Source organism: Crocodylus siamensis, chromosome 1 (genome assembly GCF_052110815.1).
Source record: "Crocodylus siamensis isolate JL-2025a chromosome 1, ASM5211081v1, whole genome shotgun sequence".
Lineage (NCBI taxonomy): Eukaryota > Metazoa > Chordata > Crocodylia > Crocodylidae > Crocodylus > Crocodylus siamensis.
Window position 1 is genome coordinate 299,336,875 of NC_143395.1, and position 10,017 is coordinate 299,346,891.

Consider the following 10,017-nt stretch of genomic DNA (forward strand, 5'->3'; position numbering starts at 1 on the left):
GATGTGGGTCTCTACCTCTATTTTGGGAGAACCCACCCTTCCCAAACACTGTGTATATTACAGTAGCCCAGTAATACGTGCACATGATCTGTGAAGTTAATATTTTCAAATACAGTGCAACCTGGACACTGTACTCTTGTGGCCAGTTGCCACCACTGGAAAGTACATCAGTATAAAGTACAAACCCTGGGTCATAAGAAGTTAGAGAAAGTAGGGAATATATCTCATATTAATGGTGCCAGTGGTGGTTCTAATAAGTAAATGCTTGCTAACTCATTATTCTGCAAGCTATTGCCGTGTAACTGCCCTTGGAATTGCCTCTTATAAGAATTCACTAAACTTGTTGGCTGAAGGGGCTGGTAAAGCACAATGGGGTATTTTGTCCTAGATGAATTGTAATTGGTAAACATTTGATTTGTCTGACAGTCACGAATCTAACTAAATATCACTTTGGGTAACAAGGTGTCATTTCAGTGGATTGGGTCAGTTGTTTGTTCTTGTTTTTATATTGCAATAACATGTTTTGCAAGGTCACAGCTTCCTCTTCCCCTACATCTGGGTAGGCAACAGTAACAGTTTTTACTGAGAACTTCAGAGAAAATGGAAAAACTTGAACAATGAATAACTTAACAACAGTGTGGTTAGATGCGCTGACCACATGCAATAAAGATATTCAATATGTAAACTGAAATATAGTGTGCAAAGCAAGCTAGTGCTGGATAAACTAGATGTGAAATCATGAAAGTGCAAGAGGAGAATGTGGATAGTGTCAGCAAAAGCAGTTGCTGCTTACGTTTTCTCTTTCCTTTTTCTCTTTCTCTTCCCCACTCTTCTTGCATATGTGGCACTGGACAATAAGGGCAGATACTGAGAGGGGATGGCCTTCATTGTATTTCCTAGACTTTTCAAGCCCAGGGGATGACCATCAATTCCAACTCCTGCAGTTTCTTGTAGGGTGCAGGAGAAGTTGGAATCAGGAACTTGACAAGGTTCTGTATTCTTATCAAGAACTTTGAGTGCCAAATCTGTGCATGTGCATCTGGATCTGCCCAGAGGTTTTGAAGGTTTTAAGCCTGTACAAGTGCTATAAACAGTAACTGACCCTGGTACCCTGTGACCACTGCTAGCATGTGTACCAAGGTCTACAGTAGTTCTTCAGCTTCTGGGAACATATACGTGGTCAGCTCCATCAGGAATAGGCACTGCCAAAATTCCAGGGTCTTCTTCAGGACAGTTTCTTTCCCACTTCCTCTCCCTACTCCTCCTAATACCTCCTGGGCCAGCGACACTTTCTGTTCCTGTACTTATTCCTTCTGTTCCTGCAGTAGCTTGTAGAATTCATTGCCTTTCAATTGCATTAGAGCATAATATCATCCTTGGCATGTTTCCTTTTGGCCTGCTCCTGCATCATCCTCAGGCTGGACTGTGGACTGATTGAATCCTCAGATTTCTTAAGTGAATGCCAGAGGAAATACACAGATACAGGCCACTTTTTGGGGAAATGTTTTGAAGTAGACACTCCTTTCTCCCCCACAAGATAATGTTATAATGCCACAGTTGGCAGGTTTCATTTTTGATGTGTCATCCTTGCATGTTTTTTAGACTTGCAGGGTAGAGGAAGCCAGTTAATATTTACCAAAGCAACAGAAGATCACATCAAGGTAAGTTATTTTTAAAATTATTATAAATATTATGTAAATGTGTTCTAACTTCTAGTGATCAGCAATTTGCCTGCCTGAGGCTGAGCCAAGGAAAGATGGAGATATTTTTTACCAATGGAAACTCCATGTTTGTCTTTGAGGTGGGACACCTATTGAGAGCATAAGGAGTTTGGAGAGCCCTGCCTAAAAGAGAGTTGGAATAGTATTCTCTGTCACCAAGTTTTATCTTACCTGCTAACCTGTAACTGACCTGCTAGAATTCCTGCTGAATCAAAAAAATGGAAGAAAAGAACAGGAAAAACATTAATAAGCTGCTAGGTAATTTAATTATGCCAGGGAAAGTTATGCCTCCCTGCCTCTACATCTCTAACGCAGCCAATACTGACTGCTTACAATGGTAGAACTCTTTGGTCCCTGCCATTCACCAGTATATCCCTACAGAAAATATAACCAATCAATAGGAGACATTTGCCTCTCCTTCCCATCATGGGGCATTGCCTGTAGAAAAAGAACAAGGGCAGGCAGTACAGGCATTTAGGGGAGAACACGGGGCATGCACTGGTGTGGCTGCATCTCCCTTCTGCCACTGCTGCTGCTCTCCTCAACTGCTCCTTCCCTAGGATGAGGCTATGGATGGTGCCAGGCTCCTCAGGGGACATTGGCAGCCAGTGCCTGCTCCCTGCCTCTCACCTGCAGGTGTCCCCCACTGGCTGGACCCAGACTGTGGAAGGAGGAACGTGTGCCCCTGCGACTGTCCCTGGTGACACAGGCATAAGGAGAGCCCCAGAGCCATTCCTGTCCCATTCTTGCTCTGAAATGCAGAGAATGGCTGTGCAGGGAGATGGGCTTAGGCAGAGACAGTGGGGATGGCTTATAAGTTCCTCCTTTCAGTGCCCGCTACCAACCATTGAGCTCACCAGAGAGGAAGGTGGACAGGTAGGGAGCAGGAGCTGGAAGGAGGACACTGTGTGCCACTGCCCCCCAGTTAAGCCCTGTTTCCCATGCAACCACTCTTCATAGCTCCTGGCTGGAGCAAGGCAGGAGTGATTCTGGCTAGGTCAGCCAGGGTCAGCAGCCACAGTGTTGATAGGGAAAAGCAGGAGGGTATATCCCTCTTTGTGCCCTTGTTTCCTGCCTATTTCCCTAGTGTCCCCTGACAATCCAGGGTCTATAGTCCTGGCCCACTCCCAACTCTGCATGATCAGAGGCTGGAAATTTGACTGCTCAAATGTTTATAGTGAAAACTCTGGCACAGACTTCTAGTTGTTTCCCTCTCCCACACTTGTCCCATCTAAATGGGGTCACTGTTATGGATTTTGGCTCTCCACTCCCTTTGGTCATACATATCTTCTTCCTCCAACTCTTTCTCGCTCATGTCTCTCTTCACTATATGTCTCCATTTCATCTTTGGTCTTCCTTTTCCCCTTCTGCCTGGTTGAGCCATTCTGGTAACTTTGTTTCCTACCTATTCTTCTGAACAACTTTAAATATGCCTGTACCATGCCAGTCCTCTCTTGTTCCTTCTCAGATGCCTTCACTAGCTTCATCTCTCCTCTGATGTAAGTATAACTCACTTTATTCCATCTTCGTCACTCCACATATCCATCAGAGCATTCTCATCTCTTTCACGTTCGGGCTCTTTTCTTGCATTTTCTTCAGGGGCCATGTCTCTGCTCCGTACAATCATGCTAGACACACATGTCTTGTAGACTTTCCCTTTCAGCTTCACTGATGCTCTTCTGTTGCATAATAACCCTGTCCCCAGTTTTCAGTTCATCCACCCTGTTGTTATTTGATAGTTCAACTCTTTGTCTAGCTCAGCATTCTGCTGAACAGTTGACCCCAGATACTCGAACTTGTCAGTGTTTTTAACATGTTTCTCAACTACCACATTTCCAACATCAGGTACCTTAGAGAAATCACAGTGCATATATTCCATTTTGGATTGACTAAGTTTCATTCCTGTTCCCTCTAGCACTTGTCTCCATTGGTCCAATCCAGCTTGCATTTCCTCTAGACTCTCAGTGCAAATGACCGTGCTATCCACAAACATCATATTCCAGTGTGGTCTCCTTATTTGCTCAGTAAACACCTCTGTCATGACCGCAAACAGGAATGGGCTCAAAACTGACCCTTGATGTATGCCCACTATCTACCCAAAGCTCTTGTCTCTCCTGAACTGCTACTGGCTTTTGTTGTACATTTCTAACTCATGTCCTTGATGGTTCTAACATATTTCTCTGGCACCTCCTTAACTCTCAGGCACTGCCATATTTCCTCCCTGGTACATGATCATAGGCTTTCTCCAGGTCAATAAAAACTAACAAAATACCTTTATCATCTTCCATGTATTTCTCTATCATCTGTTTTACTGCAAAAGCTGGATCCATGGTACTTTTCCCTGGCATGAATCCATACTGGCTTTCTCCAGTGACCACCTCAGTCCTTAACCGATTCTCCACCACTGTTTCCCATGCTTTAAAAGTGTGAGACATCAATTTGACTTCCTGATAGTTGCCACAATCCTGGACATAGCCTTTCTGCTTGAATATTGGCACCAATAAACTCCTACTTCATTCACTTGGCAGCTTCTCCATGGCAAATATTGCTTTAAACAGCTTTTTACAGTATATTGATTCCTTCTTCCCCCAAGACTTTCCAAACTTCCACTGGTATATCACCAGGTCATGTTACTTTCCCTGTCTTCCTTTTGTTCAGTGCTCTTTCACCTCTATTCTGCTGATGTCAGTCACCATGACTTGGTTTTCTGTGGCGCTTGCTCACAAACTTCTTGGATTCTCTTTGTTCAACTTTCAAAACTTTGTCCTTCAGTTCTTTGCACAGGATGACTGCAACTCCATTTCTTCTGTCTTCACCACTATAGAAAAGTTTTAATCCTCTTCCAGTCTCTCTCATTTTGTTTCTTTCCACTTTGTTTCCAACACACATACAAGATTCACCTTCTTCCTTTCCAACAAGTCTGCCACTTCACTTCTCCCCATCATACTCCCCACATTGAGTGTCACGACTCTCAAATCCTTTCTTTGGACTAGCTTCTTTGGCTACACCTGTCCTTGGTACAGTAGTCCTTGCCCATCTCCCACAGAATCCAGGTGTCAATCCTGCACATCACCTACGGGGTATGCCCTAACTAGGTTTGTTCCTTGGATCCTCATCATGATCATTTGGCAAAGGTTTTTACAGCTGGATGCCCTTCCTGACACTTGCCTTCCTCCTTTATCTGGGCTTGGGACTGGCATTGGATGGATTGAATTGCTTATGCATGACAGAGTGTGGCACAGACTTCTAGTCAGACAGCAAAAAGTCTAACAACTTCTGAGATGGAATGTGATAAGTTTATAAAGCATATTGTGGTACCTACCAAACTAGAGGACTTGTCTTAATGATCCAAGAGGTCCTTTTCAGCCCTTTTTTCCTTTACCTGGGTAAAAAGGCCCAATTCTACCAAAGCCAAAATGGGGTTGGTATTGACTTTAAGGAGTTGCTATGTCTTCTGCTTGGAGTTTTGAAATATCTTCTGCCTAATTAATAAAGTAAATAAAATAAAACGCTAAAAAAAAAATCCTGAGTTCTGCAAAGTCTTTTAGATGTGCCAAAGTTTTAAGTCAAAATGTAACAGGGAGGCTAACACTCCTGTTACTTTAAAGGAAAACTTGCAGCAGATAAATAGAGGACAACTGCAAGGGACTAAACAGGGAGGAAGCCTGTTTACCTAGGGAGGGATCAGCTCATTAAGGAAAGGGGAGCACCTGTAGCTGGTTAAGGAAATATGGCCCTGAGTGAGCAAGCTGCTCAGGTAGACAGTAGAGACTTACCTTGTTTAGGAACAAGGAAGCAGCTGTAACTGTAATTGCAAACTCCCACAGTGACTGGATGGCATGCCCTGATGAGTCAGCCTTGCAGGTGGTAATGAGAGTCATCAGATTTGCAAGGTCAAGGCTTAGGAAGTATAAGAGCCCAGAGCTGGAGAGAGGTTGGCAGTCCTGCTCTGCAAGTGGCCAGGGAAGAAGCTCAGCCCTAAAAGGACTCTATCAGAGTAGCTGGATGGGACTTGCTTATCCCAAGGACTGTGAGCTACCAGGAAGAAGCTCCCCACCCAAAAGGCCCTAGTTGAGAGACCTACAGAAAGCAGCCTAAAGTTGTGCTGGGGTCAACTAGTTACATAGCTGGTATACTTACAGCTTGGGTGTAGCCAGTGCACTGATGTTTTAGTTAGTTATGACTGGTAGATCAAGTTTGGGACTACAAGGGTCCCGGAAGTCCTGTTAGTGCCCAAGGGACATGTGACTGCATTGAGCCCTGTCGTGGGGCAGGCTTAGTGCACAAAGTCCATGAGGGGTATAACCATTGCCCAGAGAAGAGTGGAGACACAGGGCCAGGATCTCATTGCTCAGAGAAGGGTCATTGACAGTGGGCCTGGGCTAGAGGACCAGCTAGAGCAGAGGGGCAGAAGCTGGGAAGACTGAAGCCCCAACAATTGAGTAAAGGCCTTAGGTGGCTTGGTGGCTTTGGGGACAAGTGCCCCACTCAAATGATGGTTCATAATACCTGCGAGGCATGGGCACAGCTGTAGGGGGAGATTGGAGACTGAGAATAGCCTCTAAGCAACAGGTGCCTTGAGGCACATACAGGCTGGGGAGGCCTAACTACTGACAGACTGGCTTCAGGCTACTGGGGTCTGGGAAGGGATCTGCTAGTGAAGGAAGGATGAGGATGGCTTCTAGGATCCTTAGGCAGCTTTCCTTTTATAATTTAATGATGCATCAAGGTATGGCAGGAAAGAGCAGAAGGAAGGGTACGTAGAATCATAGCACGGCAGTAATCATTTGGCCACCAGGGGGCAGCACAGTCACCCCTGGGACCTGGCCTTGCTACACACAAGTATTAGCTTTACTTTATTGCCTACCCACAGATGAACTATTTATAGATTGATATATCTAGGTACATAGGTGGGACAGTTTGCTTTATATCTCAGAGCCTAAGATATATACTAGAAAGATGATTTTGAATGTTCCCCGGATTCTGGGGTAGGCTGAGTTTACTGTAGTAATTCAGAACAGTCTGTACCAAATAACTTACTTTCTCTTATCATGCAAAGCAGCAGGGAGATATAGTTCACTGGGTTATACACTCCTTGACTTCACACTCTTCTTGATGTGACCTTTTCTATCAGCCTCCTCAAGTTCTTCTGGTGACATGTGTTAAAGCAGTATCAGAAACACTGACTCAAACTAGCAAATAGCATTAGGGGCTGGGGTTTTTTTTTACTCATTCTATGTTAGATCATTTGAGTAACACAGCACAGCATGCACTGGTGATGTGCAGCTTCATCCATCTCAAGCTGCATCACAAACTTAGGAGGTACAGTCCTTCCTGGAGCTCTAGGCAATGTAGGATGAGTAGGCATGCTATTCTATTCATTGGAACAGCACACTGTTCCACTCCTTTCTCTTTGCCCATTTGCCTCATGAGCCAATGTGTGGCAGAGCAGGTGGGGGTTCCTGTTTTTCAGGGGGATTTGAAGTTGGCATGAAGCAGTGTTTTTGACCTCAGGCACTGCAATTTCTGTTCTCAGGCACTACATAAGACTCACAAAATGTGGGAACAAAAATGCTGTGAGTACTTGGTTTCTTCTGTCCTACTTACCTGCTTCAGGGATGAAGAAAATCTGAAGCAGAGATAAGATGAGGCAGTTGCTTTCACATGCAGATTGTTTTTACCATGAGCAGTAACTTAACTGGTGATGGGCAAACAGGGCATGAGGCCCAGGCACTGATTTAGAAGGGATGCCAGAAGGAGCCCCAAGGAACCTGTGTCACAGCAGCAGCATCTCACCCTGAGGCAGCATTGGCTCATGTGTGGGGAGGAAAGAATCTGTTATTCCTCATCTCCCCAACCACCCCTCCTTCATCCCCCACTCTCTGGTGCTCAGAAGCCCTTCCCCACTTGTCTGGGTGCCACAATTCCTAGTTACGCCTCTAGCAACAATAGGAGTGACATTCATGGTAAGGCTCAGGTTTGCAATTGATCATAATTGGTAAACCTAAATGAGTCCTAGGAACTCACCTGACTTTAGGGCTGCCTTGATCCAAAAAATCATGATAAGCAGGCTAACTGGTCTTTGACTTCATCTGAACTAATACCATGAAAAAAATTCCCTGTACAGCCTGAGATGCTTGCAGAAACCAGAGCTACAGGGCTTTGTATAGCTTGAGTTCATCGCTGAAGGATATGAGATTTCAGTTTGGAATCCTACTACCTGTAAGTTTTAATTTAGCAAATTAAATCACCACAGAATTCTGTGCTTATTAATTAAAAATATGTGGACTATATTTGAGGAAGAGAACTATTGTCTGCCATCTGTGGTAGTATCAGGCAGAACTCTGAGGACAGAATGTACTTGTTCTTGTCCATTTTGTGTCCTGAGATTCCTCCACAGATTCAAGTCTCAAGGAGGGAGTGAAGCAAAGTACCAGAAGAGGATTTACGTTTGCTATTGGAAAACCCTATTTCTAAAAGTTTCATTTTTAATTTAATAAAATTAGAAAGACATGAGTTGAATCTAGCTAGACAAAACCACCTAGATTACAGAACTAGAGTATATTGTATATGGGGACTAATAAAGTAAAAGCCAGTGAATGCATATACACGTACACTTTACTGAGGAGGTAATGCATATACACGTACACTTTACTGAGGAGGTAATTAGTCAGCTCTGCAGTAAAGTGTCACTGTCTACATGTGTGCCTGTAGTGTGGCACAGTAAATTAACTCTGTTGTAGGATAGTAGTAGGATAGTACCGTCCGAGACAAGTACTATCCTACAACGAAGTAGTGACACAGGCCAAAATGCACATGTAGATGGTGACGGGGGCTAGCTGGGACACGAGATAGCTTGCCAACTAGCCCCACACTGAAACACCCTTGTGCCCCAGCCAGCCCCTCTGCAGCACGTTGAGCTGCTCCCCCTGGTTCAGTGTGCTGCAGTCCTGGGCACACATGTAAACACTGTGCTTGTGAGAAACTCCAGAACAAACTGTGCTGGAGTTTATTGCTATGTGCTAATTGCATGCGTAGATGCACCCAGTGAAAAGCAAAATAAGCGAGGGCAACCATCGACTGACCCGATAACTCTGAAACCATGTTGGAGAGAAAATCCCATATCTTACTACTTGTGATAGCAAGTTCTTGAGAAAAAATATGCATCCAACAATTAGTGAAACAATCAGCGGAAAGAATAAATTGCATGTATAAAAGGAATTATGTTTTTAATATATGTGCTATTCTATATGGTTGGACCACGCTGAAAATGGACAGTTTCTAAGATCCACCAGACTGGTGTTCAGTGCCAGCATCTAAATGAAATTACACACCTAAAGATGTCAATATAATTTACTATAAGGAGAAAATGGAATGGACCCCCATAAGGTGTTGTATCTTCCATATACCACTAAATAGAAGATGTGAGATTTGGTTGTTTTGAAGAGAATAAGGATAAAAAACCACTTATCTATTTTACTTAATACCATTCTTTATTGCAGAATGGCTTGATCTTATGTATATTTAAGATATGATATTTAATCCTTTTTAACTGAAAAAAGTAAAAATCACCACAAATATGTGGGCAAAAATTTTTCATTTTTTCTTTATTTTTCCTGTTTTTCAACAACACAAAGTCCAGTGGTATTTTGTTTAACAAAAATGCAACCTTTTGTTGAAAGTGTATACTTTTTGGGCTAATCTTTTTACAAGAAAAGTAACCGGAAATTTAGGAGGAACATATTGCTGCTGAGCTGAGATAGGAAGGGATGATGACAGTGAGGTAGAGGAAATTCCTGTAAAGGAAACAGACTCGCTCATTGCAAACTGCAAGAACTAACCACAATTCTTATCATGTATGTGAGGAGGATGTGAAGGTAAGATTGTTAGATATTTTTTCTTTCAAGTGAAACTTTATAAGCAGTTTTTATTATCTGCCCCCCCTCCATGTTTTATCTATGTTATAGGTTGATTAGCTTTATTTTTATTTAATATGTTATTTTTTAAATATTGCATTTAGTTCTTCTTCATGCACTGCGTACATTTTAGTAAATATTGTTACTGAGTTTTCTAAATTTCACTTTTCTTTACATAGCAGCTAATCATCCTCTAGTAGTCCTTAGAATATGTTCTTGTTCTTCTTTACACTTATATAAATCAACTGAATTCAAGAAATCACAATGTTAACTGATGTAAGGAAAGAAACCGAGATTTAAGATGATAAACTAAGCTTGTGGCAGAAGCTGAACAGTAGCAGAACTAAATTTAATGCTCACAAAATAAATTGTCATTACTT